Source organism: Puma concolor, chromosome E4 (assembly GCF_028749965.1).
Source record: "Puma concolor isolate L17-30 chromosome E4, mPumCon1.1.hap2, whole genome shotgun sequence".
NCBI lineage: Eukaryota > Metazoa > Chordata > Mammalia > Carnivora > Felidae > Puma > Puma concolor.
The window spans coordinates 65,546,300-65,572,764 of NC_141683.1; the positions used below are offsets into that span (position 1 = coordinate 65,546,300).

The following is a 26,465-nucleotide window of genomic DNA, read 5'->3' on the forward strand; positions in this document are numbered from 1 at the left end:
AGGCATGTCTGAGGAAGAGCGGTCGATCACGGGGAGAGTCACACAGGATCACTGTAAGGCACACATCAATATCATACAATGCCACCGTTGCCTGGAGTTTCGTATGTGACATAGTGCGGTGAAACATGACGTTTGGTACAGGGGGTGTGCAAGACTTAGCCAGAAACCACAGCGATCTGGATTGCCTTATTTTTTTTTAATTTTTTAAAATCTTTATATGAGAGAGACAGAGAAAAAGTGCAAGCGGGGTTGGAACAGAGGGAGAGGGAGACACATTCTGAAGCAGGCTCCAGGTGTGGGGCTGGAACTCAGGAACCGTGAGATCATGACCTGAGCCAAAGTCGGACGCTCAACCGACTGAGCCACCCAGGTGCCCCTGGACTGCTTCATTGTTAATCATGAGGTATAGGGCCTCAATTTGTTGGCCTAAACGATAAATTTAGTTCTATTTTTCTTTTTTAAGCATTGGTACCCTCATATTAGGTACAATTTCCATTGTGCTGTTTAAGTTGCAATGTTTTAAGTAGCCCTCAGGTACCAAAAGAGCTAAGTTTCATTGCACCAAGAGATGTCATTGTGACTCCAACATGCAATTTGCCCTGGAGAGTAAGAGTTTAGAAGATAAAGGCATGTTTTTGAGGGATAATTAGCAAAAATCATCATGGTAATTAAGTTGCTTAGCTGTATTTGGAAAATATTTTCTTGATAAGAATACTAAACTCTACTAAGTGGTATTAAAAGTCTCCTCAGTGGCTGTTTAAAAATCAGAGGGAGAAGAGCACATTCAGGAATCTTACTGTTTTAGGACGGATTTGGATTTAGTTCTTTCTCCACCACTGATTCATTTCGTGACATTGAGTAAATCCGTTTATGTCTGTGTTTTATTTTATTAAAAAAATGTTTTTATATGTTTGTTCATTGTTGAGAGACCGAGAGAGACAGAGCATTGGCATGGGAGGGCAAGTGAGAGGGGGAGACACAGAATCCGAAGCAGGCTCCAGGCTCCGAGCCATCAGCACAGAACCCGATGATGCGGGCCTCGAGCTCACAAACCGTGAGATCATGACCTGAGCCGAAGTCGGATGCTCAACCGACTGAGCCACCCAGGCGCCCCCATTTTTGTCCGTATTTTATTTAAAAAAAATTTTTTTTTCAACGTTTATTTATTTTTGGGACAGAGAGAGACAGAGCATGAACGGGGGAGGGGCAGAGAGAGAGGGAGACACAGAATCGGAAACAGGCTCCAGGCTCTGAGCCATCAGCCCAGAGCCCGACGTGGGGCTCGAACTCACGGACCGCGAGATCGTGACCTGGCTGAAGTCGGACGCTTAACCGACTGAGCCACCCAGGCGCCCCCATTTTTGTCCGTATTTTAAACTTTCCTTGGAGAAAGACGTGAGGGTTGATGATTGTCACTCAGCCAAGATACCGTTAGATTTAGGGTTGACATATTTAGGGATTTTCGCACGAAACATTTTCCACTTTCGTTGCTGGTTTCGTGAGTACATTCTCCAAATATCCTCCAGCTGGGTGGGTTCTCACCCTGTGCCCACTGGTAGGTAGCAAGCCCTACTGAATCCCCCCAGTTTTGTGCCCGGGACAGTTGGTTAAGGAGGGGAGGTAAGGTGCCGGCGAGCCCATCAGGGGTGTCTGGCTGGCCCCACGAGTTCGACACTGGCTCTGGTGGCCTGAGGAGTGACCACCGTATTCTGAGTATTCTTAGGAGTCACGTGGCCACGGGGGAACAAGGCTCCGTGGCACCAGGTACCTCGATTTGGAGATTTCTAGCTCAGGTAATTGGGTGGGTGGGGTTGGTGTTCACCGAGGCAGGAACAGGAGGAGGGGCCGATTCGGGTGGAGCTCAAAGAGAGCGGTGATAACGGGTTTGGTTTTCCATGCACGAGTTTGAGGTTTCTGGAAAGAGACAGAGTAGAGGCCGGTGTAGGACTGAAGGGGACTCTGGCGTATAGAAACGGCAACTGTGAGCTCCAGCCACCGTTCACGACACTCTGGGTTTGTCCTTTCAAATAACAACTTACCTGGCTGAGCAAAGATTTGTGCCCGGTGACAGACTGTAAAACATTTGGATTGACTTTTATTACTTCAGTCAGTAAAAAAAAAAAAAAAAAAAAAAAGTACTTCCTGGGTTTATATCATGTCTTTTCCAGGGCTGGGAAGCAGAAGTGGTCCGATAAAACAGAACGTAGATGTGCAAAGCTACAGATTTGTTGGGATTGTCAGTAAAAACAGTCCTTTTGCGCGTCGTAGTGTTCCAGTGAGCAAATATAAAGCCATTTCGTATCTACTGTCTTTCCTGTTTTACACACAGTCGAGGCACCAAGCAGAAATAGGGGCCAAGGAATGAATCTCCCATTTTGGGGCTATCCTAGATCGTTCTGATAACGGAGACAGAACTTTTGAATTGACAGTGGAAACCCTAAGAAACATCAGCCCCAAAGAATTCCCTGGAGTAAGCAGAAATGTTCCAGGTTGGCAAAAGGGTATCAGACATCTGTTCATTTCCATATCAATACAAGGAAATCTTTTATGTAAGAAAAAAGGTCCAGAATCACATTCCTATCTGATTTTTTTTTTTTCTCAGCCAAGTATTCTGGGTCCATTTAGGCCCCAGAAATATCAGGAAGATTAGCCAGACACACTGGAGAAGGGTGGCCAGGAATCACAGAGATGAAAGAAAGGAATGTGTCATAGGGGTTTAAAAACACCAAACGTAGACTCTAAATAGCCAGAGCCCAAGGAAGTCTAGACTTGGGGAATATGTGTGTGTGTGTTTTCCTAGCTCCAAAACGGGTACGAAAAAACTATTTAAAAGTTCCTCCAGAAGTCGTGGTATGATTCTTTATAAATAGATACGGAACGTATTACATTTTAAACACGTATGAGTTCTGAGAGCTGTGTATCTGAAATCTTTTAAGAACACGTGGCTCTTTTCAGAAAATGTTATTGGAGTCTTTTCCATTTGAGAAATATTTTAGATACGAGATCAGCTAATAGATAACATCACTGATGAAAAAGTCCTGTAGCATTTATCATTAAAACGTGTCTGAGACATTTTAGGGATTCTGAAAACATTCCCAGTAGAGACACGTGAACGGTGATCTCTTCCTTAAGGCTTAGCAAGCTATGGAATAATGGCATTTCATTCTACCAGCCTTTTAATTGTGAACCAACACGGTCAGTTTTTATAGTGACTTAATTCACTTTGTAAAAACCCCTGGGCTGTAGTAATTTCTTCCACACTCACTGCACGTAGGATTATTGCATTAGAAATGTGATTTTTAAATGGCTGAGGCTAGTAATTTGTCAGCATTTGGAAGGATCAAGTCAGTAAACTTGAGGCAACATCAGTTGCTCTCTGGCATATCACAGATTGTGTCATTCATTGGCTGATACTAATGGTGATGGTAATGGTGATGCTTACTGTCCTTAGCGTGTGCTGGGCGCTCTACTCCGATATACCCCTCCCCCACATCCATCTACCAAATCTATAGATGAACAAAGATGAGCCCGATTTCCTTACCCTGGAAGTCCAAGTGATCCACGTGGTTCAGATCACAAACCGAAGCATGAGTAAAGATGCCAGGAATGGAGAAATCCAAGGAAGCTTCCCCCTCCCCCCCCCCGCCCACCAAATCCCTTGGGTTTTTGTTGGTTCAGCTGCCCAAGTGGGAGACGCCCCCCCCTTCCCCCCGCCTGGAGATTATTTTCATTAGTTATTTATTATTGTGATTATTTTTCCCGGGCTCCCAGATGGTAACATCGCTTTTAGGCTCTGGGGGCAGCGGGTGGTGGGAAAAATACGTGGAGCTGTGGGGATTCGGAGCTGCGTAATTTTCTTGGCTGGAGTGTACCGCAGGGGGACAAAGGACTTCCTCATATTCATAACCGTTCAGTTGAGACTGTTGCCTGTCCCTTCTGAGAACACCCGGTTGGAGGGCCCTGCACTGACCTTCTGGGAGGAAGAGCTCTTCAGGGGGACGTCTCCGCACCACCTCAGTAAGGCTGCCAGAGTTCGACTCTGTTCCGTCCCGGCAAAGATTGCAAGTTGGCTGGCGTCTGTCAGGGTTCACGGTCTCTTTTCGGGGATACAAACCGCTTTCCTTTTTGCTATCTTGAGTCACAGGCTGACCATAGCATCTTTTCTTTAACCACCACCCCCCTCCTTTTTTTTTTTTTTTGTTTTTTAAGCCTCCTGTATCGTCTTCCTGTGGCAAAGCAGCCCTGTTCAGATGGGTTCCCACTGACCTTTCATACTTAACTTAGACCAGTCAGAGATCTCTTAAAGTGCATTTACGAAGGTGCCCGAGGACCTGGAATAAGCCCGTATCCCTAAGTTACTTTAAAAATGTTGATCAAAATAGTAAATCAGTCTGTATCTGTCATTCTGCTTACCCACCGCCTGTGGGATGCTCCGGGACCCATCTGAGAAAGTTGGATGTCAAGTTCATGGTTACAAAGGCTATCTGTCCAGCACGTCCAGCTTTCAGAGGAATCCGCCTTTGTTTTTGTTGAGTGTTTGTATGCTTTCCTTTTTAAAATTTAGATATCAGATCCACTGGGAGGTTACTTTGGTGTATAATGGAAGGTATAGATCAATTTTATCTTTTTCTAAATGTCTATCCAGTTGTCAGCAGACCCTTTATTAAAACATCCATCTTCCGGGGCGCCTGGGTGGCGCAGTCGGTTAAGCATCCGACTTCAGCCAGGTCACGATCTCGCGGTCCGTGAGTTCGAGCCCCGTGTCGGGCTCTGGGCTGATGGCTCAGAGCCTGGAGCCTGTTTCCGATTCTGTGTCTCCCTCTCTCTCTGCCCCTCCCCCGTTCATGCTCTGACTCTCTCTGTCCCAAAAATAAATAAACGATGAAAAAAAAAATCCATCTTCCTCCCACTGATCTGAGACACCGTCATTGTCATAAAACAAATTTTCAGTTGCACTTGGACTGTTTATGGACCTTCTGCCATGTTCTGTTTATCTGGTTCTTTGTGTGCCAGTTCCGCACTCTTTTAAATATAGAATCTTTGTAGTAAGTTTTAATATTTGGTAGGGCTCGCCCTCCCTCTCCCAAACAGTGCCTTTCCTTTCTGGGAGTTTCCTGGTTACTCCTCATGTTTTCCTGTATGAACTTTATTTTTTTTAATTCTTAAAAAATGTTTATTTGTTTTTGAGAGAGAGGGGGAGAGAGAGAGAGAGAGCGAGCAGGCGTGCACAAGCTGGGGAGGGGCAGAGAGAGAGAGGGAGACACAGAATCCGAAGCAGGCTCTGGGCTCTGAGCTGTGAGGACAGAGCCTGACGTGGGGCTCGAACTCACGAACCTAGAGCTTAATGACCTGAGCTGAAGTTAGACATTTAACCAACTGAACCACCCAGGTGCCCCCCCCCCCCATATGAACTTTAAAATCAGCTTGCCTAACTCCAGAAAAATATTTATTTTAATTGGGACCATGCTAAGTTTATATATTAACCTGGGGGATATTTGGTATCTTTTTTTTTTTTTTTTTTTTTACAGTCTTGGAGTCTTTTTTTTTTTTACACTTATGCCATGAATCCATAGGGAATGGGTTCCAACAGCTCAGGCTCCTTCCCGGTGGTTCTCACAAAGTGTGCTTCTCTGGGTGGGGCAGGGTGGCCCTTCAGCTGAACCCAAGTACCTTTCTCCTTGGCTTCCTTCTGTCTCTGATCATTTTCCTTCACACGCTTCAGGAACCAATCTCGGCCCCTTGAGTGCTTAATGTGCTCAATACGTACATTAATTCTCTTAGCGAGAATCTTGCCCTCCACTTGTTTGTTTCCAACAGGGACAACAGCATGCCGGGTGACGTCGTAGACTCTCCCAGTTTTGCCTTGGTGACATTTGTGGGGCATTCTTTTTTCAACAGTGCCCATTCCCTTGATGTCCACAATATCGCCTTTCTTGTAGATTGGCATGTATGTTGCCAAAGGAACAACTCCATGTTTTCTAAAAGGCCTAGAGAACATCTAGCGGGCACCTCTCCTCTTTCCCTTTGTGTTGGTCGTTTTGGCGAATTACCGGAAGATGGCAGTTCTGGCCGAAAGGCAGTATTTGGTACCTTTAGGATGTTGAATCTTTCCCAAGAACAGGAAGTGTCATTCCATTTGAACAAGTCTACTTTTCAGCAATTTAATTAGTCAATTCATTAATTAAGAGGGGGGCGGGGCAGAGGGAGAGGGAGAAAACTTAAGCAGGTTCCATGCTCAGTGCAGAGCCCGGCACGGGGCTCAATCCCGTGACCCTGGGCTCATGACCTGAGCTGAAATCAAGAGTTAGGCGCACAATCTACTGAGCCACTCCGGTGCCCCACTTTTCAGCAATTTTTAAAGTTTTTTTTTTCTCCTGTAGCCTTTGTGCATTTCTTGTTAAATTTGCCCTTAGATATTATATCTTTTATTGTTGTTACCAATGAACATCTTCTCTTCTAATTGAGGCTTGTTTATGTATAAGCAGGATATTGATTTATATGTTAACTTTACATCCTGTTGCTTTATTAAACTCTTTAGATGTGTTTCTCAGTTTTTAAAACTGGTATTCTTGGGTTTTTGAAAGCATTTATCTTACAAAAGTAGAGATATCGTTAGTCTTTTCCTTTGCTGTTTTTATCCCTTTAATGGTTGTCTGTTCTTTGTTACATTGATTCACGCCCCCAGTACAGTATTCAGTGCTAGCAGATACGGTGGGAATGTGTATGGTTTTTCCCATTAAGATACTGGCTTTTGTTTCATTTTAGTTTTTTAAACTGAAAAATTTAATTTTTTAACGTTTATTTATTTGGGGAGAGAGAGAGAGAGAGAAAGAATGAGTGAGGGAGGGACAGAGAGAGAGGGAGACAGAGAATCCAGGCAGGCTCCAACCTGTCTTCGCAGAACCCAACACAAGAGTCAGACGCTTAACCGACTGAGCTACCCAGGCACCTTCCCCCCTTTTTAAAAATGTTTATTTATTTATCTTGAGAGAGAGAGATGTTGGCTTTTGAACTAAGGTGTACGTATAGTTTTACAAATTAAGGAAGTACCCAATTCTTATTTGATTTAGGAATGGGCCCTATGTTTTGCCAAATGTGTTTTCGGGCTTTAGGGAGGTTGATCATATGATTTTTCTCCTTCAATCTATTTTTTTTAATCAAAAATTAAAAAAAAAATTGTTTACTTTTGAGAGAGAGCGAGAGACCGAGAGTATAGGTGGGGATAGGGTTTTTGTTATTGTGGGTCTGATTTTTGAGAAAGGCTGTGGATAACAAAACTGCTTTGGGCTCTGTGGAGCTTGAAGCGGGATGCTCCCGTGGGTCCCAGGAGCATTCAGAGCTAGAGACGTGAGTCTGGGAGATGTTGGCTCGGGGAGGGTGGTGGGATCCCCAGAGGGCGAGCTCTCCCTGGAGGATGTTAGAACACAGAGCTGTGGGACCCACGGACATTGAAGGCACAGACAGCCTGAGGAGCCGGGAAGGGGGATCGAGGAGAGGCCAGAAGAAGCGGGGGAAAACAGGAGACCGTGGATTCCTGGCAACAGAGCGGAGGTAGGAGTCGGGGTGGTAAAGGCCAGACGCCTTGCAGAGATCGAGGAGGTAAGGACTGACGTTTCCCTTGATTTAGCAACTAGGAGGCGGCTGGGAATCTTTGTTAGAAGAGTTTCTGGTGCCTGGAGAGAGGCGGGCAATGACGTTGTGTCCAGGAGAGGATGGAGGGGTGAGGTGAGGGCAGTTGAGGTAGCATTTGAGTTGTTGGCAACACGAAGAGGTTAAGAGAGATCCATGTTTGAGGCGCTTTCGAAACTGACGTTAAAAGTGAAGATCTGGGGTCAGCAGACTTGGGTGGAAAATCAGATTACATCACTGTGTGACCTTGAGCACAGCCTTTCTGAGCTTGGTTGTCCTTCGTCCATACAATGGCAGCAATGATAGGACCCCCCACCAGGGTCGTTGTGAGGGCCAGTGAAATGTGCGAGGTAATATTCAACCATCGCTTTGTTTTCATTCCAATGACTTTGTCCAGGAAGGTGAATTTTACGCAAGGCCCCCCTCCCTCTCTTCCCTCCCTCTGTTCCTTCCTTTCTTCCTTCCTTCCTTCCTTCCTTCCTTCCTTCCTTCCTTCCTCCCTCCCTCCCTCCCTCCCTCCCTCCCTCTCTCCCTCCCTCCCTCCCTTCCTCTCTCTCTTTCTTCATTTTGTCAGTGTCTGACAGCAAAAACGAGAAAGCAGCGGTCAGAGAAAGTGGAACCATTCAGCTCCTCTCCTTTTCCATTTCCTCACCTCCACGTGAACAAAGCACTTAATGCATTCCCCTCTGGGTGACTCCACAGAAAATTTGGGGGTGCTCAGTTGACCAAAATCGCCACTGCTTTTAGTTGAGATGGCCCGAATAGGGGTGGAGATTCTTTGTCACAGATGGAAATCCCTGCCTTAAGCCCCGCCTCTCAGGAGGCCCCCCCCCCCCCCCCCCCACAGGGAGCATCGAAAACCTAGTAGTTAGCACTTCTGCCCAGGAACGAAGGAGAGCCCGGCTCCCCCCTCACCCCCCCACCCGGATCTGGGCAGCACCAGGAATTTGGGCTTATCTGCCTTCCCATCCAGCTTTATCTTTCTCAGACAGTTTTCTTTGCAGTTATGCTTTGCTGATCCTATCGCATCGATTCCGACCAGACCTCGCGGAGAAGTCTGGAAATAGAGACACCCTCCCCCACCAAGCGGTATTTCCTGCACACATCTCAGCTGGCAGAGGGTTCTTGTAAACTCTTACCCAGGAAGGGTCGATATTCCTGTGCTGCTACGTGGGCTAACGTATCAGAAGGCTCTGGGGTAGAGTGAATTCTTTTGATAAGCAGAACCATATCTAAGTATATCTTAAGTGTAATAGACCACGTTGTACCTCTGAGGGGCTATTTTGATTCGTGGTTTCTGCTTAATGGAGTTTAAGTTCAATATTTTGCCAGCCACACAAAGTTTTTGGAAAAAGGCTTAGCTCTCTACCCACAGCATGGTTTAAAAACCTTTGATAGTCCTTATGCACAAAATGTCTTTATTTTTAAACCGTGAGCTGCAAATAATAAGTTAAAAATCTACTCTGCCACCACAGAAGTGACAAAATGTGGACTTTTATTACTTCTTTATCTCATCTGAGTGATGTCTGAGACTTATAATTGCTAATTCAGGACTCCCCCCCCCCCCCCCCCCCCAAAGTTAACATAGGAGCTGAGATTTTCCTCGGGTATGATTCCATTTTTTTTTAATTAGCAGTGATAAGCGGCTACACTTCCCGGGGAAACACTACCGTCTTATTTATAGCGGTTGCTTTCCTTGGGGTTGGAATTCACTGTTTCCCTACGCCCTGCTCCACCTAAATGGTGGTTTCACGCAGCCACAGGAGACTTACTTATTAACTGAGTAAGACACCAATAACAACAACCCTCAACTGTTGAGCTCTCTAACCCAAGCGGCTCCACAGAAATTAAACAGCTGAATTCAGGCAAACAGCTAGCAACCACCATTGTCTAAGAAAAATAATCGGCCTCCTGGCTCAGTTGTGTGTCTTTGCAGAGAGGGACGTCCTGGTCCTGAGCGTGGCAGCTGACAGTGACCTGAGGTGCCCTCCCTGCTGCCCCGGCTGTGAGCGGGAGCGTCACATCTCTGCCAAGCCAGGCAGCGTGGCGATGGGGCCAAGGGGTGGACGGGAGAAGGACGGAAAGGGGAGGAATAAGATAAGGGGACGAGGAGGAGGAAGGACAAGAGAGGGGGCGAGAAAAGCAGCAAAATAAAGGGCTGGTGGTTGGCAAGCATCTCAGGTTGACTATAGGCCCAGATGGGGTTTTTTTTTTATTAAAAAAATTTTTTTTATACATTTATTTATTTTTGATAGAGCACAAGCGGGGGAGCAGCAGAGAGGGAAGGAGACACAGAATCTGAAGCAGGCTCCAGGCTCTGAGCTGTCAGCACAGAGCCCATCGCGGGGCTCGAACTCACAAACCGTGAGATTGTGACCTGAGCCGGAGTCGGACGCTTAACCGACTGAGCCACCCAGGTGTCTCCAATCCCAGATGTTTAGAGGAGAGAGGACCGTCCTTAGACAAGGGGACAGAGATGCAATCTTGTCTCCAGCACTCATTAGCACGGTGAGCTTGGGCCTGCCGGCCAGCCAGCCGATGCTTCATTTGTAAACCAAGAGGGCCGGAGTTGGTGGCCTCTGCGGGTCCCTGTGAAGCCAGAGAGGAGCCCCGACACTATGAGCCTGGTCCTTGCTCCCAGAGTCCAGACAGATAAGCTTGACAAGGCTCTGGATGGATTTCTGGCTGAACCAGGAGCCTGGAGCTGTTCCATGGGCGGCCCTGTGTGTGGGCCTCCCACCCTCGGCCAGCCAGGCCTGTCCTCCTCGTTCGCCCGTCCAAACAGAGGTGCTCAGCACCGCCATCCCCGACGTGTCTAGGTCTGGAGTTCGGGTCATCAGCCGACGGGCAAGACTCTTCCTGTTTCTTAAAAACGCTGTTTACTTTATTGTCTTCTGTGTTTGTATGCAGAAATAAACTTGGGCAGACAGAAGGACAATAAGTTTTATAAGAGCACTTTGGTAAGGAACGTTTGAGAAAAAATATCGACTTAGGTATAAAGACTGCTTATAGTTGTTTGTTGGTTTTTTTTTTTTTTTTTTTTTTTTGCTTGTAGTTTTACAGGAAAAAAAATCTGCCGTCCTGATTAGGATTTAGAAATACATTTTTAAAAATTAATTAATTTATTTAGAGAGAGAGTGCAAGGGTGGAGCAGAGAGAGAGAAAGAGAATCCCAAGCAGGCTTTGCACTGTCAGCGCAGAGCCCGACGCGGGGCTCGAACCCACGAACCGTGAGCTCATGACCTGAGCAGAAACCAAGAGTCAGACACTTAACCCGCTGAGCCACCCAGGCGCCCCAGGGTTTAGAAATAATTTGCGGGGAGTTCATCTTGGGTGGCAGTATAGGCACATCCGAACTCCAGACATTTTATTTGTCCTTCTTGAAAAAAAATTCTACCTCTAGATTTTTTTTTTTCTGAAACCTTTTCGCCCTCTTTAATTTCTCCTTCTTCCCTTTGCTCTTACGAGCACCTAGCCGGGGCCATACTTGTTGAGACCAGTATTCATGCCCCGCCCCCCATGCCGTGCGCACGACTCAGGTGTGATAGACCTGCAGTGTGGAAGCGTGGTCTCTGTGGGAGGCAGCGGCTCGCCGCGGGCCGCGTCCACAAGATCCGTTCGTTTTTGATCCATTTCGTTTTCCTTCCTGAACCACTCACCCAGCTTGTCCTTAAAGCGTCTGCTCGCCGTGAACCGTTCCCCGAACTCCTGTTTCGACTAGAATCACTTTGCATCGTAGTCTGAACGCAGCTCAGGGAGCATGGCTGTTAGGAGCCCAGCTTCGCGTGGACTTGAGCTGCGCTAGAACTTCGGTGCAGGGACAGTGGAGAGCAGGGACAGAGCAGGCACAGAGCACCCCTTGTCCCTTCTTGTTCTTGCACTGGGCGCGGGTGCGCGTGTGCATGTGGATCGTGCTCCCCGATACCGTAGCCTTTGTTTTTGCCTCTGGTTCTTGTCCCCCGAAACTTGCCCGGGTTCCTATTTGTGAAATTCCCCAGAAGCTTTTCTACCCTCCCGGGCTGTGCGTGTGCGCACTGCGCGGGGGGGGGGGGGGGGGGGGGCGCGAAGGGAGCATCCGGGCTGGTAATGCGGTGGACATCCTGTCTCAGGTTTCAGACGTTGTCAGGCCCAAGCTTTTATGGGAGGTCAAGGCAGCTACTAAAGCGGTCTGTGCGATTAAAAGGGCATCGAGCAGCGAAGGATGGCACACCGTCGCGGCAGCCGGCGGGCGCAGGCAGGGCTGACAGCTGCGAGCCCGCTAATGATGGCTTTACGAGCATTTTTGCAGCCGGGGTGGTAAATGCAATACAAAGACCTGATTTTAATATGCCCAGTCAAGCTCTCTGCTTCCCACTCGGGGAAGGGAGTTGCTGGCTGTGGGCCTTTTTGCGGCCGTAGTTGGTGCTAATTTACTTTTCTATGGAGTGTTCCTTGTTATTAGTGATTCTCTGTAATGGCCCTTTTTGGTGCACGGGAGGAGATAACAGAGTGATGGAGAGGTTTAGGGGGCTGCCGAGGGTCACCCAGAAAAACCTCGGGCTCCTGACGCTCCCTCAGGCTCGAATAGGATTTACGTACGTGGCGGTTTTGACCGTGTGGATCTCCCGGACTCTGAGCCCTGGAGCAGAGTCATCTGAGGTTTGGTACCTGTGCACCCAGTAGGCAGTCTTTTTCTTTCTTTCTTTCTTTCTTTTTTTTTTTTTTTGAATATGTGAATTCTCTGAGGACTTCTGGACTTTTGGGGAAAAAAAAAATCTCCTTTCCACTTCTGTGTTATGGTGACGTCACAGGGGACGAGGGAGGAGGCCGACAGAGGAGGGGGATGCTGGCGGGGTGCGGCGAGGAGGGCCGTGATGCCTTCCCACTGACGTGGCCTCCTGTTCTAGAGGGTGGCAGTCCACAGGATGAAATGTGAGAGCGGCTCATTCACCCGCGTGGGTCCTGGCCTAGGTGTTTATGGTTTGGTTGGTTTAGAGGTCCTTGAGTTTCTTGCGGGTTGAGATGCCCTCGTTCTGGCTCGATGTCCCCTGGTTGTATTCGCTTCTGGTCTTGCAGAATAACGGAATGTGGGAATGCTCCCTGGATGCTTAGGGTGGTCCCGGTTTTCCAGGGAGGAAACTCACCTTCACTGGACAGAACTAAGCTGAGAGGCCCATGTCCCCAGACACCGGCCCCCCGGGTTTCATTTCTCCCTTCATCTGATCGTGGATCCGCACAGTTGAGGCTGTGCTGCCACCGTTATTTGGTGAGATGGTGACACACAGTCACGTCCAGGCTGGAGAAGCCCTTTCCCTTCAAGGCTTGGAACAGCCACAGTTCAGCGGGGAGAAATGCCGTAGGCTGGTTTCAGGTCCTTCGGGGCATAGTCGCAGAGAAGTGAGATGGTTTTTTCCAAAGGCACGAATGGGGTCATGCTGGTTCTGAACACAAACAGTAGTGTCCACCACTCCATGTTAGGTCATTTTGGAAGGATCACGAACTTTCCAGAGCTTCTTTGTCACCCTCACGCACGGCGACATTCAATATACTATGTCAGGTTAAATGAACGCCGTTAATTTTTAATGCTATATGTCACCTCTACTCCTGGAGACCTCGGAATATCTTTTGGAGTCATTAGCATTTTGTAATCATAGAACGGTAGCACAGAAGGAGCCTTAGAGGTGATGTGGCGTTGGGTGGCTTTTGTTAGGAAAAGCCTGGTTCCTGCAGCCAGACCACGGGGCTTTGAATCTTTGCTGTGTCGTTTGCCCGCTCAGTGCACTTGGAGAGGCACGTTCCTGCTTTCCGCCTCAGTTTCCTGGCGTGAACAGGAGTAACTGCTTCACAGGCATGTTCTGTCTGGCACCTGGTAGGCGTTCATTAAATATTAGCATCCAAACTGCCATTTTCTAATTTTTAGAAAAAAAATTTAAATTTATTTTTTGAGACAGAGAGACAGAACATGAGCAGGGAAGGGGCAGAGAGAGAGGGAGACACAGAATCCGAAGCAGGCTCCAGGCTCCGAGCTGTCAGCGCAGAGCCCGACGCGGGGCTCGAACTCACGAACCGTGAGATCGTGACCTGAGGCCAAGTCGGACGCTTAACCGACTGAGCCACCCAGGCACCTTAAACTGTCATTTTCTAGAAGAGACAAGTAAAACTTATGTCTCTAGATTGGGGGGGGGCCTCCTGACCCCGGGGTTCATTGCACACAGTTAACATCCAGGGTGTTTATTTTCCATTCTGTCGTTAGCCACGTCTGTCCATCTCTCCGTTCATCTGTCTGGTCTGGCCAACATTTCTTTGGCCGTCACTGTATAGGTGTGTGGTCCCCGGATTTGGTGCCGGGACAGGAAGGTGGTGAAGACAGAGCCCTGCCTTTGAGCCTCACAGCCCGGGGATGGGGGGTCGCTGCGCTGACTGCTGCCATATCTCTTCCACGGCATCCCTGACGGAGATGACATGGCTGGCTGTGGAGTGGGATGGAATGGTTTCCAGGAGAGGTGACGCTCGCCTGGATGAGTAGGAACTCGTGGGCGAAGGCTGAAGGAGGCAAGGTCTTGGCCCCCCCCTTTCCTCTCTTCTCTTAGAAGAAGACTGGCCACGGGCAGCCGGGAGCCCGCCAGCTCCTCTCTCCCGTCTGCTGTGGGACGGTGCGCGTCCCGGGCCGGGGTCACGTTCCTCTGCTCCCTAGGAACCGGTCCAAGCGGCGGATCTCTGTGTGCCTACACCAGAAAGTTTTACACAGGCCATCGTCATCATCACTGAGTAAACGCATGACGGCGGGCAAAGAACTCTTTTTGAGGGCAGCACGTTCAGTGCTCCCCCGTGTAATAGTCATTCGTACGTTACTGTAATTATATCGCACGGTTTGCAGTCAGCTAAAACAACCCGACTCATTAGGTCTTGGGTACCTATGTACTGCAGTATGTTCCATGGCTGTGTAACTTTTCCAGATCTGCCATCACATTTTGCACGTGTTGCTTTTTGGGAGTTAGACTGAATGGGCACCTTTAAAGATTAGATAGGTTAATACAACCTGATGTTTATATAGCTGCTTTTTTTCAGGCTACTGTACTGGGTGGGCCTTTGCTTCCATTCAACAACTATTTGTACAGCAGGTGGCTCGTGTCAGGCGCTGTTCTAGGCCTCGGGGCCCCTGATCGATGTCACCAGAGCCTCCCTGCCTGCTCTTTTCTGGGGCAGTGCTGATCGGAGTTTGTGGGACTTCGGGGGTTAGCAAGATACTCACCTTTTTTAGAGCTGTCTGACACTTCCCCGCAGCATCTATATCACACTATAAAGCTCCTGGGGCATCCAGGTGGCTCAGTCCGTTGAGCGTTGGACTTTGGCACACGTCATGATCTCGCGGTTTGTGGGTTCGAGCCCCGTGTCGGTCTCTGTGTTCACAGCTCGGAGCCTGCTTGGGATTCTCTCTCTCTCTCTCTCTCTCTCTCTCTCTCTCCCTCTCCCTCTCCCTCTCTCCCTCTCCCTCTCCCTCTCTCCCTCTCCCTCCCCACCCCCCCGCTCCTCCCCTACTTGTGCTGTCTCTCTCCAAAAAAAAAAAAAAAAAAAAAATCAACCCACTATAAACCTGTTAAGCTTCTCTTGCAAAAGCCTCCTTCAGACCATTCTCATGGACTCTGGCTAACTGGGAGTTTCTTTTGGTGGCTTCCTGCTCATTCCTTACTGCCTTTCCTGCTTCGGACTTCCCACAGGGTGAAAAGCTACAACAGTGGCTTTTGTCGGCAGCAAGGCCATCGATGGCACAGGAACCGCTTTCAGATGCTGCTGATGTGGCCCAGACTCAGTATCGTGACCCAGAAGGCGAAAGGCTACCTATTCCATTACAACCTAGAGCCTGTCCGCCTCCAGACTTGAGTGCGTTTCGGCAGAGAAAGGAGGACGGATAGGGTGACGCGCACCCACTAGATAGCAGCTAGAAGTAGGAGTGGGAAAATATAAGAGTGGAACTTCGGTTTCTAGAAGCGTCTTTGTAAAGGGCGTTACTGAAGTTAAATACAAGAATATCAACCATGCCATCCTGTAGTCGTGGAGTGTGAGGTGCATATGTGTAAAATCTGTTTGCATACGAGCCGTGAACATACAGAGTAGATAATACATGTGAATTACAAAGGACTGGGTTCAGACGCGGGAGTTTTTTTCTCTCTGTGCTGCAGTTTCGAGAAAGGGTGAATTCTTAGTTACATCGTTTAGCTCTACCAAAAAGGAGTGCGGGTCTGAAACAATCTTAGAAGACTGAAACACACTTCCTTTCCAGGTCTCGGGGTCGAGCCTCATTCCCTTTGGGTGGCTGGCAGGTCGCCTGTGCCGTGGGCATGGTTGCGACGGGTGGCTCAGCGGGGTGGCCGCTTGAACACTCAGCCCCAGAACAGGGAGCCGGGAAGAGGGAAGTTATGTTGGAGGCCGATGGCCTTCCACCTGGTTCTCCCTGTAAATACCAGCCAAGGGCATTTCCATTGGCTGAGATCCTTTGAGATTCTGTCCAGTAGAGATTTGAGGGGGAAAAAAAAACCCAGAAGGTACAAAAAATTAGAAGAATTTTGTGGCAAGATGTAGAAAGTCACTGAGTCCGGCCATGATCCAAAAATAGCAAGGAGGCCGTGATCTGAGTTCTAAGGTCTCTGTTATTGCATTAATGTTTCCTTAAAAGCCTCCTTTTGTTCTATTCTTTTTTTTTTTTTTTACTGTTCATTTATTTATTTATTTTGAGAGAGAGAGAAAGAATGCGATCAAGGGAAGGGCAGAGAGAGAGGGAGAGAGAGGATCCCAAGCAGGGTCCACGCTGCCAGCACAGAGCCTGACTTGGGGCCCGAACTCACGAAACCTGAGATCACGATCTGAGCCAAAACCAAGAGTCAGACGCTCAACCGACTGAGCCCCCCGCCCTGGGCACCCCACATTTGTTCTATTTCTAGTTGTTTTCTCTTCCCATCTGGAATTAGAAGGGTAGAAGCCACAAGCATAGAAGCATTGCTTTATCGAAGGTGGTGAAATTTGACCTGCAAGTGTATTCCCTGTGAGACAGTGGAATTATTTTTGGAAAAAGTATTTGTTTAGGAAGAAGCAGATCTATGGTCTGTGAAGATCATACCAGAATTTCCTAGTAAGGACAAGGTCATACTCTATGGAAGGGGATCAGAGATGGTCAAGAAAGGTGGACCTTAGGTCTAGCCTGGGATTTTATTTCCTTTTTTTCTTTGCATCCCAGCTGGGCATCTGGAATGTTCCCCTCTTCCTGATGGCCCTGTATGTTTGCTGTATTTCAGGGGCCAAACGCTCCGGGCCTGGTGTAATCTGCTCCCACCCCTGTTTGTTCCCTTGATTAAGCTGCACGCCCTTGACGGTGGTGTTGGCCGAGGAGGGCAGAGTGCTGAAGGTCCCGATGCCTGTTGTGTAATATGCCATATTAGCTACTCCCAATGGAGAGTGATGGGAGGTGACTGGGAATCTCGTTCATGCCTTTCATGCTGAGTACAGGGCTTCGGGGACCCTCAGAGGGTCTCTCCTGCTATTAACTGTGCCTTCCGCTGCCATGGGGGGGTGTATGGCTGACAGGATAGGCCGACAGGTGATGGATCCTCTGAATGTCAGGTGGTTCTTTCTGTGACTTCTGGAGGAGATTTTTAAAAATTTTTTCTTTATTTTAAAATTTTTTTAATGTGTTGAGAGCGTGAGCGGGGGAGGGGCAGAGAGAGAGGGAGACACAGAGTCCAAAGCAGGCTCCAGGCTCCGAGCTGTCAGCCCAGAGCCCGACGGGGGCTCGAACTCACGAGCCGTGAGATCCTGACCTGGGCCAAAGTCGGACACTTCACCAAATGAGCCACCCAGGTGCCCCGTGACTTTTGGAGGAGATATTTACTTCTCGGTAGAACATGGTGTGATGCATTGAACACTGTGTGGTACTTTTGCGAACAGGGGGTTTGCAGGGAGCTATGCCGCAGCCTCGAGGGCCGTTTGCTATAACTTGTGCGTAGACACACAAAGGCGTGGCCGGTTCCCCCTGGTTTTGAAAGAAGGAAAACCCTGCCTTTATTGATCCCTAATTCCCCCTGAGATAACACTACCTGTTAACAGAAGAGGAGTGCCAAGCCCCCTTAGCGCTTTTCTTGGGTCAGGGGTCATGCGGAACCTGGGCCATGGTGGGTGCACTTGAGCCTGACCCATCGCTCACCAGCAGCCAGGAGAACAATGGCGGAGAGTGTGGCCTCCTGGGAGCCGTCACTGCCTCACTCTCTTTGATTTGTGGCCTCTTGGTTTCGGTTTTCTTGTGCCCTCGTGATGGATAATGGTGGTGGCGGTTTGGGCCTGTTTCTGATTAGTGAAATGATCCTTCACGCGAGGCTAAGCGAAGAATGCGCTCCTGAACCTCCAGAACCCTGGGTTTTCCTGTGGCGAGTTGAATGGCCTCAGGTCCTGTGTTCTCAGACCGAGAAAAGGAAAGGTGTGGTGTGGGGGGGATTGCAGCTTTTTGTGGCGAGAGAAGGTGGAGGGCCCGCTGGGGAGGCAGCCGGGGGCGGGGTGTGTGTCTTTGGCATCGAGGTGAGGGTGCCAGGCGCCCTGACGACTCTGGGCAGAGACTACACGAGTTTTGCAACTCGAGCTGCTGCTTCAAGTGATTCTAGAATGTTCAGGAAATATGTAGAGCACCTTCGAAGTGCCGGGCATTGCATTAGGAGCTTGGAACTTTCAAGTACAACCAAATAACTGAATGTGACCTTGGGGTTGCTGTCCTGGGTTTGGGGCTGTGTTTTAAAATTAAAAAAAAAAATTTTTTTTTAACTTTTATTTATTTTTGAGAGACAGAGAAAGAGAGCACGAAGGGGAGGGGCAGAGAGAGGGAGACACAGAATCCAAACCAGGCTCCAGGCTCTGAGCTGTCAGCACAGAGCCCAATGCGGGGCTCGAACCCAAAAACCGCGAGATCATGACCTGAGCCGAAGTTGGACGCTCAACTGACTGAGCCACCCAGGCACCCGTGGTGGTCTGTATTCTAAGCTTTTTCTTTCTTTGTTTCTAAATGTTATATTTAATTTTGAGAGCGCGAGTGCGAGCTGGGGGCAGAGCAGAGAGAGAGGGGGGACAGAGTATCTGAAGCAGGCTCTGTGCTCTTAGCCCAGAGCCCAGTGCAGGGCTCGAACTCACGAACCGTGAGATCCTGACCTGAGCCGAAATCAAGAGTCAGACACTGAACCGACTGAACCACCCAGGCACCCCAAAGCTTTTTCTTTTTTAACTGTGGTAAAACAGACCTAAAGGTGACTGTCTTCACCACGTTCAAGTGCACAGGCCAACAGTGTTAAGCACATCCGCGTGCTGGGCAACCATCCGCCCTCAGGTCTGTCTCATCTTCCCAAACTGAAACCCTGAACCCACTGGACGGCTCTCCATTTGGCCTTCCCTGCACTAAGTTATTTTGAGCCAACATAGTGCTGGGAACACTCTGGAGGAATGTTCTAAGGAGAAAGACCTGAAAGATTCTTTAAGTCACCCATTCACGTATTCCTGCCTCAGACATCCCTTAAGCCCCAAATGTGTGCCACTCTCTGCGTTACGTGCTACAGATTCAAAACCAACCAGACGTTGGTCCCAAGAGCTTTTACCAACTCATGGAGGAGATAGTTCGAGCCTGAGTCTTCTCACATGGAAGCCGGCCATCGATGAGCTCAGAGGCCAGCTCACTGCACGGGAATGGGGGATCGTTATTTTTTTAGTAGACTCATTGAGATATAATTTACATGCCATCATGTAAATAGTTTAAAAAAAATTTTTTTTTTTAAGTAGGATGTGGGGCTTCAACTCCCAATCCTGAGATCGAGATCTGAGCTGAGATCAAGATTCAGACGCTTAACCGGCTGAGCCACCGGGTGCCCCCAAACGCACCTGTTTTGAATGTACAATCCAGTGGGTTTTAGTATATTCCCAGAATTTTGCAGCCATCAGACCCATCTAATTTTCGAACATTTCTGTCACCCCTGCTCCCCTGTCCGCCCATCTTCTAAGCCACAGGAAACCACAGATTTACTTTCTTTTTCTATAGATTTGCCTGTTCTGGACATTTCACGTACACAGACTCATGCAGTACGTGGTATTTTATGACTGGCTTCTTTTACTCAGCAGAATCTTTTTACGGTTCACCATATTGCAGGATGGGTCAGAACACCATATTGGAGGGTGGTATTGCATTGCGTGCTCATCGGTGGCTGGATACGGGTGTGATTTCCAGTTTCTCGCTATCGTGAAAAATGCTGTTATGAGCATTGGGCATCAGTCTCTGTGTGGACATATATTTTCATTTCTCATGGGCAGATACTGAGGCCTGGAATTGCCAGTGTCCGTGGTGACTCTGCGTTTAGCATTTTTTTAAAAAATTTTTTTTCAACGTTTTTTATTTATTTTGGGACAGAGAGAGACAGAGCATGAACGGGGGAGGGGCAGAGAGAGAGGGAGACACAGAATCGGAAACAGGCTCGAGGCTCCGAGCCATCAGCCCAGAGCCTGACGCGGGGCTTGAACTCACGGACCGCGAGATCGTGACCTGGCTGAAGTCGGACGCCTAACCGACTGCGCCACCCAGGCACCCCGAGTGTTTAACATTTTGAGAAACTTCCAAGCTGTTCTCCAGTGTGGCCGCCCCGTTTACCTTCCCGCCAGCAACCGATCAGATTTCCTTTCTCCACATCCTCACGGGTTGTTGCTGTGGTCCCGTCTTCTTGACTCCAGAGGATGTGAAGTGCCACACTGTGGTTTTGATCTGTGTTTCACTAACGACTCGTAAGGTCGGGCATCTTTTCAGATATTCATTCCCCATTCTCAACGTTTTCTTCAGAGAAATGTCTAATCAAATCTTTTGCTTATTTTTTAAAAATTAAAAAAAATGTATTTATTTATTTAGTTTATTTTAGAGAGTGGGAGAGCACAAGCAGGGGAGAGGGGCAGAGGGAGGGAGAGAATCTCAAACAGGCTCTGCACTCAGCATGGAGCCCATCACGGGGCTCGATCCCACGACCGTGGGATCATGACCTGAGCCGAAATCCAGAACTGGATGCTCAACTGACTGAGCCAATCAGGCGCCTCTTTTGTTCACTTTAAAAAAAAAATTTTTTTTTTAACATTTATTTATTATTGACAGACAGAGGGAGACAGAGCATGAGCATGGGAGGGGCACAGAGAGGAGGAGACGCGGAATCCGAAGCAGGCTGCAGGCTCTGAGCTGTCAGCACGGAGCCTGATGTGGGGTTCGAACTCACAAACCACGAGGTCACGACCTGAGCCGAAGTCGGACGCTTAACCGACTGAGCCCCCAGGTGCCCCTTTGTTCATTTTTTAATTGGGCTTTTTGTTGTTGTTGTTGTTACTGAGTTGTAAGAGTACTTTATATATTCTGGATATTAGTCCCTTATCAGATACGTGATTGGCTCGTGTTTTCTCCCAGTCTGTGAGTTATCTTTTCATTTTCTTGATGATGTCATTTGAAGCACAAACGTTTTATTTGTGATGAAGTCCCAACTTACCAACTTTTCTTTTCTTGCTGTGCGCTTGGTGTCTTATCTGAGAATTCACCGCCTAACCCGAGGTCATGAAAATTCATTCTCATACGTTCTTTTAAGGGTTTGATGGTTTTAACTTCAGTTTAGGTCTGTGGTCCAGTTTGAGTTAAGATCTTTCACTTTTCCTGCCGGAAAAAAGTGTCCCCGGACTCATTCAGGTCTCAACAAGATCGATGTGGATTTTCTTTCACGCTCTTTAAGGTTTTAACACAGCACACCTGGTGGCCATCACATGCTGGGTGGGGTCAAGGTTGCAGAGAGTGACGTGCGAGTTGGCCGGGGTTGGACATCCTGGCAGAATCTCTGAGGCGTCTTTGGACGGCTGGGAGACGGGCCACACAGGCGACTTGCAGGCAGGAGATGGGCTCCAGGACCTTGGCGCTAAGCAGAGGAAAGCTTGACCGCCTGACCAGTGTCACCGGTGACAAAGCAAATGAGCCATCGGGGAGAGACCTGGTGTCATGGCACGATGAAGTTGCTGTGGCACCTGGGCAGCCTGCCAGGCAAGCTGTCACAGGGCAGACAGTGATCAGGACTTTTGCTGGCGTGCTGTCATGGAGTTAGTTGATAAAACTCTCTCTCCATTCTCGCCTTCAGTGTTTTTTGTTTTTTGTTTTTTTTTGACATCCTGCCCTTCCCTCCTGCAGAAGGACCTACTTTCCTTCCTTCCTTCCTTCCTTCCTTCCTTCCTTCCTTCCTTCCTTCCTTCCTTCCTTCCTTCCTTCCTTCCTTCCTTCCTTCCTCCTCCTCCTCCTCCTCCTCCTCCTCCTCCTCCTCCTTCTTTCTTTCTTTCTTTCTTTCTTTCTTTCTTTCTTTCTTTCTCTCTCTCTCTCTCTCTCTTTCTCTCTTTCTCTCTTTCTTGCTTATTTATTTTTGAGAGAGAGTGCCAGCGGTGGAAGGGCAGAGAGAGGGGGACGACAGAGGATTCGAAGCTGGCTCTGTGCTGACAGTAGTGAGCCTGACACAGGGCTCGAACTCATCATGAACTGCGAGCTCGTGGCCTGGGTCAAAGCTGGACATGCAACCGACTGGCGCCCCCGACCCAGGAGCTCTCTTAAGCACACCTTTGGTTTTCTTCCCAAGTCCCCCAAGGATCAGCTCTAACTTTTGGGGAAGTGGGGGGAGGTGAGCTGCTATGCTTAGTTGTACCAAAAACCAAGGCCAGTGGCATAGGATAGAAGTCACTAGATGCATTGACCTCATTGGATGTTTCCTCTGGAGGCGTGAATCATAAAAGCAAATTGAGAGGTAGCCTGTCAAGATGAACGTTAACTTTGTAACTTGAGCTCCAGGCCAGGTCTGAAAACAACTTTGGGCACATTGCCGGAAACAGCTTAGCCCCCCTGGCAGACTGAGCAATCATGGAGAGCAGGGGTTGTTCTTAGGTGCTGACCTCGGTGTTAAACACAGATTGTCATCACACACAATTACACACCCCGTGCGCATACTCTCCGGGGAATCTCTGGTCCCCGTTTCATGTTCTTCCATCCACCACTTGAGTTTAAACTCTTGGGGGAAAGTACTGAAGATCAAACGCGGCCATCTCTCCTGCATGACAATACGAAGAGAGCCAATATTTAAAACTCTGAGTTTGTGTAACAAACCAAATATGGAGTACCAGTTCTCATCGCGAAATGCTATATCCATGGTTTACCTTTTGAGAGAAACTTCCCCTTGGTGCAACTGAAGTGAGCTTTTCAGGAATTCTCTCATTAAGTATGCAAGTGCACCTGTACCTTCTATCTCCCAGGGTGTAGACAGAGGCTGCGTAATACCTAGTAGATGGTTGTTAGCAAATGTGGCTGTTTGGTTTCTTCCTCCTAAGCCCGAGAGAACTGACACGCGTTTATTACTGCTGCAGTTGATAGAGATGTATTATTGGACACGTCTCTTGTTTGCCCGGCACAAGTCTGTCCAAAGCACCGACTTAAACCTTTCTGTGGGTGTTTACATCCCAGTACAACGGGAAACCATATGATTCTAGATTGGAATCCAAGACACTCAGACCCGCAGTTAATTTTCAGAGCCAAATTTTTTGTATTGCTTCTCTGGGATTATGCTAATCACCCGATTCAAATTCAGTTCAACCCACATTTTTGAGAGCCCGCTGTGTGCTGAGGCAGTAGAGATACTCAATAAGATGTGTTTCCAGCCTTGAAGAAGAATCTAAAGAGAGGAGAGTCTGGACAGTATCCAGAGATGCGTATTGTGTTGGGACTAAGTCAACGTAAACATCCTTTCTTAGGTCGTCTCGTTACTCTGAAAGTCAGCTCTGTTCTCCATCAGCGAGCACCGTCATCTGTCTTTTCTCTTTGCAAAGCCTGAGGGGTGGCAGACACATTGCAAGCCTTTGTCACAGGAGTGGGCAATCATCTGATATTGTAATGACCAACATCAAGAATGCCACTTGCGGGGCGCCTGGGTGGCTTGGTCGGTTAAGCATCCGACTTCGGCTCAGGTCATGATCTCACGGTCTGTGAGTTCGAGCCCCGCGTCGGGCTCTGGGCTGATGGCTCAGAACCTGCAGCCTGTTTCCGATTCTGTGTCTCCCTCTCTCTCTGCCCCTCCCCCGTTCATGCTCTGTCTCTCTCTGTCTCAAAAATAAATAAACGTTAAAAAAAATAAAACTTCTTTAAAAAAAGAATGCCACTTGCCACCAGGGGTGCCTGGGTGACTCGATTGAGCGTGCCACTCTTGATTTTTGCTCAGGTCATGATCCTGGGGTCATGGGATCAAGCCCTATATCGGGCTCTGTGCTGAGTGTGGAGTCTGCTTAGGACTCTCTCTCTCTCTCTTTTGCTCTCAAATTAAAAAAAAAAAGAAAAAAAGAATTCCCCTTGTCACCAGTTTACTCATTTTTAAGGTTTATATTTTCTCAAATTGGTCTTCACTCCCTGACCACATGTGTGCTAGTTTTCTTTTCTTTTTCCTTTCCTTTTCTTTCCTTTTCTTTTCTTTTCTTTTCTTTTCTTTTCTTTTCTTTTCTTTTCTTCTCTTCTCTTCTCTTCTCTTCTCTTCCCTTCCCTTCCCTTCCCTTCCCTTCCCTTCCCTTCCCTTCCCTTCCCTTCCCTTCCCTTCCCTTTCCTTTCCTTTTCTTTAGTGTTTATTATTTGAGAAAGAGACAGCAAACAGGGGAGGGGCAGAGAGAGAGGGAGACACAGAATCGGAAGCAGGCTCCAAGCTCCGAGCTGTCAGCACTGAGCCCAACGCAGGGCTCGAACCCACAGACCGCGTGATCACGACTTGAGCTGAAGTCGGCCGCCCAACCAACTGAGCCATCCAGGTGCCCCCATAGTTTTCTAATTAATAGCAACAGCAACAAAATCCCCGAAAAGTCGAGCTCAGTTGGGGTCTGGAGATGCAAGCAGTGTCCCCTGCATCTCTCTCACCCCTGAGAGTCGTGTGAAAGCTTTCCCTGCAAAGAACGGAACTGTTTCCTTAACCTCAGGCTAAATGTCACCCACCAGCACCTTCCTTGGAGTCTTCATTTTCCACTTCGTTTGGGTGCAACTAAACCCAGCTGAATAATCTTAGTAAGTTATGCCCTGGGACAAGGCAACCTTACAGTGTCTGTGAGGAAAAGTGAATTTCAATAACTAGGGTCGACAGGAGTTGTTTTTGGAGAGTAACAGTGAAAAGCAGTGGGAAGTCCCAAGGTCAGGAGTCAGAATACCTGGGGACTGTAGTCCCACTTCCTGCTCTGAGAGCCGTGCGTTGAATAACTTCCCTCCAGTTTGGTCTCCTACAGAGTGGGAGTCTTAACACCTGTCCTGCTTACCTTTTAGACAAGAATCAAATGCGATATTGTAAGTGTCCACGAAATTAAAGTGATATTATTGTCATCATCACCACCAGGGGAAGTATGGTAGTATTGGACGAGAGCTCCAGATGTTTTCTAACAATCTACACGTCCAAAATAAAAGATAGCAAGACCTTCGGCAAACCGGTGGTTTGGCTAATGAAGTGGAGTGTTTCTCTGGTCACTTGCTTTTGACCAGCCCAGGAAACGATAAAAAGGATGATTCGGGGTTTCTGTCTTGATGGAATGCTCAGTGCATCCACTTGTGCTCCAGGGGAATGTGGATTGGGAAGGCTCTGGATGTTTCAGTTTTGTGAGTGGGAACGGGTAGTCGCGGTGGGAGGGGATGAGATGGAAAACTCAGTTTTCGTGGCTTACGAGACAATGTCAAACAGTTACTGGAACATTTATTAGTCACGTGATAGGGTGAGTTGGGTAAGGGCCTTGAAAGACCAGCAAAGGATGTGGAATTAATTCATGTTCTTGAGCCCAAGAATGAGATAGTGAAAACTGTGGTTGAGGATTGCTTTTCTGATCTTGGAGAAATTCAAGATTGAGTGAAGAGAATCTGCCTGAAGATTGAGATGGGAAACAGGGGGCAGATTTAAGACCCCTGGAAATAGGCACGGCTGGTGAGCTGCGCGAGTGGGTGGGAAGTGAGGCCTATAGGAACAAGCAAAACCCACCTCTCTCTCCGATGGCCTCCATCTGCTCCAGGGTTATATTTTCATATTGTCATATTTGGGTTTGATTTAATGGCTCGCTTTAGGGAAGACATTTTACATTTCCCTTTATGCTCTGCAAACTACTGACAAGGCAAGTTTTGAGAAAGTCGCTCCCAGGAGAATCCCACTTACAAAAATGCTTAAAGTTGGGAGTCATGCATTGCCGGTAGGAATGTCAAATGGTGCAGCTGGTGTGGAAGGTGGTAGGGCGGTTCCTCAAAAATTACGCATAGAATTTCCATATGATCCGTCAGTGCTCCCTTCTGGGGGTATACTGAAGAGAATCGGAAGGAGGGACTCAAACATGTATTTGCACACCCGTGATCAATAGCAGTGTGTGTGTGTGTGTGTGTGTGTGTGTTTAATATGTATAAAATTCAGCCTTAAAAAAGGAAGACAACTCTGCAATGCTACACTGTGGATGAACTTTGAGGGCATTTTGCAAAGTGAAATAAGCCAGTCGCGAAAAGGCCAGATCTTGTAAGCGATTCCACTTACGTGATGAGTCCGGAATAGTCAGACAAAATGTAGAATGGTGATTGGCAGGCTGTTTGTGGAAGGAAATGAGGAGCTCGTGTTTCATGGTACCGGGTTTCCGTTTGGGAAGATGAAGAAGTTCCAGAGATGGATGGGAGTGTGGTAAAACAACAGTGGGAACTACCACTGAAGTATACACTGAAAGATGGTTAATGTGGTAAATCTCAGGTATTCCACCGGGACAAAGATGTGAACGGTTCTCTTGCCTTGGCGGTTGTTTGCTTT

General features: G+C 48.1%; 1 protein-coding gene and 1 pseudogene across 1 annotated transcript in view; one reads left to right on the top strand and one right to left on the bottom strand.

Annotated features, from left to right (window-relative positions):
• Positions 1 to 26,465, top strand: part of KIF26B (kinesin family member 26B) — a 468,318-nt gene that overhangs the window by 4,162 nt on the left and 437,691 nt on the right. The window lies entirely within an intron of this gene.
• On the bottom strand, positions 5,539 to 6,022 carry LOC112863131 (large ribosomal subunit protein eL21 pseudogene; annotated as a pseudogene).